Source organism: Myotis brandtii, unplaced genomic scaffold (genome assembly GCF_000412655.1).
Source record: "Myotis brandtii unplaced genomic scaffold, ASM41265v1 scaffold311, whole genome shotgun sequence".
NCBI classification, from domain to species: Eukaryota; Metazoa; Chordata; class Mammalia; order Chiroptera; family Vespertilionidae; genus Myotis; species Myotis brandtii.
Window position 1 is genome coordinate 441,654 of NW_005361913.1, and position 3,492 is coordinate 445,145.

Consider the following 3,492-nt stretch of genomic DNA (forward strand, 5'->3'; position numbering starts at 1 on the left):
TATAAACTGTGAGCCAGAAAAAATTGCTTTGGTTAATTATCAAAGGACGATGCTGAGAAACCTTGTTCTCTAAAATCATAGCTTATCCGAACTTGGTTGTTTGGAACTCATATTAGGGAGAACAGAGTGTTCCTTTCTTGCCTGGAGGATGTCAGCTATTCAAATCACTTTCACTTAGAGAAGCAGCCTCAATTTAGAGCAGCGATTCTCAACCTGTGGGTCGCAACCCCTTTGGGGGTCGAACGACCCTTTCACAGAGGTCGCCTAAGACCATCAGAAAACACATATATAATTACATATTGTTTTTGTGATTAATCACTATGCTTTAATTATGTTCAATTTGTAACAATGAAATGGGGGTCACCACAACATGAGGAACTGTACTAAAGGGTCACGGCATTAGGAAGGTTGAGGACCACTGATTTAGAGTGTGTGCATAGGTTCAGATAAGGACTCTGTTCTACATTAATCTTAAATTTTTTTCCCCCCAAGGAAATAGACCCCAGAGTCTGCTTGTCAACTGAGGTCTGATATTAACCCATTTACATACTGATCTGAGTCTCTTAAGTACTGTTTCACTTAGATTCTACTTAAACTCTCCTCTTCCCCTAATACTATAATGACCCCCATTTCTTCCCTTTTTGGAGACATGCCCACAGTTCTTCTGCTGTGTGGTGTTCTTTGCTGCAAGTTAATACACCTAACTTTGTTAGGTTACAGGTTTGGCTCTGGAGATCTTTATCTGATGGGCTTTATGAACAGCTATAATTTATGAACTCATATTATCTAATTTCATTTTTTTTTAAGAATCACCCATGCTTCTTGATCAAGGGTACCTTTTAGAATATCTTGCCCAGTGAATCTTTATCTTTCCTCTGAACTACAGTCTACTTCCTAAATATATCCTTCCTCTGAAATATAGTCTATTTCCTATACAGACTACATTTAAAAAAAATGTTCTTATTGATTTCCGAGAGAAGAAGAAAGAGGGAGAGAGTGAAAGAAAAATCAAAGATGAGAATCATTGATCTGCTGTTTCCTGTATAGGGGGATCAAACCAGCAATGCAGGCATGTGCCCTGACCAGGAATGGAATGGTGACCTGTTACATGGGTTGATGTTCAACTACTGAGCCACACAGGCTGGGCCAGACATTTTGAACTAAACTTGCATGCTTTTCCTTCACTGCTACAGACTCTAAAATTATTCGAATAGTCACTTTCTCCCAAGGTTCCTAATACTTTTACATTACTAAGCAATTTATTGCTCAATTAGCAATTTTCTCTTTTGTCCTTCTGAGCAACTTCTTCTTGTTAGGTCACTGAAAGAGGACAACACGAGGCCAGAATGGTGAGGGATTACGAATTTATTTGATCATCTGCACACCAGGTGTCTGAGCATGGATAGCTCCAGCACCCAGTGACAATAGTCATTGGCTTTTAAAAGTCTTTTGGTGGGCTTTTTTTCTGGGCGGATACTTCTTTATGCATACCTGGAGGGGAGATAATGGAATGTGGTCACCACAAGTGAAATGTGGTCTCAGCAAAGGGAATATCCATAGTGAAATGACCTGGAAAGCCAGTTCCCAGGGGAGGAGTATCAATTCAATTGCTCAATCAAACCTAACACTTCTCTGGTCTTTAAGATTCAGCTACAAAATCATCTTCTGTGTCAAGCCTTAATTGAAGGCTCTAGATTTAGAAAAACTAAGCATTTACTCTTTTGTGCTGTTGTAATGTACCCCTCAAATCACACAGGGACGCCTCAAGAAGTCGAATTAAAGAGTCACATTTATTGCAAATCCGGGACTATGAGGGGGCATTTCGCTCTCCCAGATCTCATAGTGATAAGATGGCCGCAACACCAGATTTATATAGGCAAAAATCACATGGGTATTGATTACACCCCAGGGTTTGGAATGAGGAACCTGGTTTGCAAAAAAGCAGTTTACAGAAGCAGAAGCAGCATGTTATCTAAATCACAGTTTTGGGGTCTCTGGAACACTGAGTCAACAGGGACACGTTAACTGGAGCCCTCTGACCTTGGGATAATTGTGCTGTCCTTCCCAGGTAAAGGAAAATGTGCTTTCTAAGACCAGTATGACCACAACCAATGGGATATTCACAGTACAATCAATAGGGTATTCAATCGAATGGGGTGATTTATATAATTCAGAAAATCAAAATAACTTTTCTATTGTTAAACAAAGCAAACAAATACAGAAGCCAAACAGCAGGGTTAAAGTTAAACTATAGTTTCTACCTGAGATGATTGCTACCATACTTCAGTGCCTTGCTTATACCTTTAACGTGGCACTTACGACATTGATAATTTTCCCCATGTTTTTACCTCCACCACCTCTGCAAAATAGGGATTATAATCTGTTCATCCTGTATCCACTGTGCCAGGTTTACCTAATTACAATTGTTAAATGAGGTAATGAAATGTATACATGGCAAATGAAGAATTTAGTAGAAACTCTAGTTCATTGAAATTTAGACTGTTGAACACCCCTATACACACACAGATACACCATTAGTATATCTGGTCTTTGTGATTCTTGTCAACTGTTTAGGCAACTACCCACTTGTACTGAAACCAACGTTTTGTGGGCTATTTTAATGAGGACTACTTCAACACACAGGCTACTTTAATATGCATGCACATTATGCAAGGTTTTATGTACTCATTTTCTGAATGTCACACTTGCTTTTCTCCAGTTTTCTCAACTGAAGAGAGGAGCTCACTAAGTTACTGTACACATGCCAGTCTAAACGCTAGGAATCACCATTTCTGCATCACTAGGGCCAGGCAGGAGAAGAATGCTGTAATCTGGAATGCTCCTCAGGTCCTGGGAGTAAGGCCAGTTTAACACAATGCACGATTGTTATTTCTGAAAGCTTCTTTGCAAAGAACAGCGTTTCTCAAACTTTTTGTTTGATCAGACCCACATAAAGAAAGGCATCTTACATTACTACTTGGGACACATAGATACAAAAGACTGGGATAAAAATTTCAAAGAACTCCTTTCACCCGGGATGCATTCCGAGATTTTATATCGTGTTCGATGCTTCCCATTTCATTAAAACACAAAAAAGTAGTGGTCTCGATCTGCCAAACTGATTTCACGGTCCCCTAGAAATTACTAGTATAACCCATGGATTGGAAAACACAGGCTTGGAAAAAGGTTTTGGGTTTGTAGTCATTCTTCCCGCATCTCCCTACACTTCGGAGTTCCCGACAGTTGTTTTCGTGTATGATGACCGAGCCCCCAGTTTTATGTAAACGCCCTGGGATAGGGCCATGCCCTTCTTCCAGGGCTCCTTTAAGAGGGTGGTAACGGCCCATCGCCGGGGGTGGAGTGGCAGATCCCACGAAACCCCCGGCGCAGGCCCGGCTCGCTTTTCCAGTTCTTGTGAAAGCCCGGGTGGGTGCGCGCGCGCGCGGAGGTGGGAGGAGGGGTGAGGCGGGGACAAGGGCCAGAGGGGCCGGG